This window comes from Coenobita brevimanus, chromosome 50 (assembly GCF_032717465.1).
Source record: "Coenobita brevimanus isolate Jiangsu-jjx chromosome 50, ASM3271746v2, whole genome shotgun sequence".
NCBI lineage: Eukaryota > Metazoa > Arthropoda > Malacostraca > Decapoda > Coenobitidae > Coenobita > Coenobita brevimanus.
In genome coordinates, this window is record NC_137003.1 from 50506611 (window position 1) to 50507499 (window position 889).

An 889-nucleotide genomic window follows, 5' to 3' on the forward strand; every position below is an offset into this window, starting at 1 on the left:
ATTACACCGGCAAACATTAGGCAACTGTTTATTTTTCAGACTAGAGAAACCCACCTTAGCAAAACTGTTACAATCTACCTCCCTAAACATAACTGACATATTACATCTTATGGGAGAGCAATGTGAAAAGTAAAGTTAATGACTGCTGTATCTGTCCTCTCCAAGTCGAAGAGTCTTTCCTGGGCTTAATGAAAATAGCCTGCATGTAGCAGATATTACGAAAAAAAAAAAAAATCATAGAGTTTCACAAAGATGATGTACAAGTTATTATTGCCACTGACAGACAATTTTATTAAGATTAGGAGACACTTTTCAAACTAGAAGATTTGGATATAACATTCTAACTCAAAATTGTCTCTCTGCAGCAAGAATTAGTGCAAAAGACCACCACTGTACTGAAGGACTAAAGGGTTGTGTGCTGCTCTGTGTTTTGGCATTCAGTCACGGTTGTTGCTGGTCCAGGGTGACACGTTTACTAAATTACCCCTAGCCTGTACGATTGTTTCTGAACCAATTTCCGATTAAAGCACGTGTTTGAGATGACTGAATTATCGAGGAAAAAGTATTTGTTTCTGATTACATAGAGAAAAAAAATAAGAATGAAAAGAAATTAGTCTGTTTCTGATTCACAAGGGAATAACTGAGTAAAAATGAAATATCCGTTTTCGATTCCAGAAACAATAATCAAGAAAAATATGCCCGTTACTGACTGAAGTGTGTATACTGAGTTGTCCATATCATCATCATCATCATCATCATCATCTCAACCCTCTTTCCCACTTACATAGAGAGGGGGCGATCAAGCAGCAGGGACAGGGAAATACAGTAACAGGGAAACCTTCAACAGTGTGCACAGTTAAACTGGGCCACATTCATTTACTCATCATTC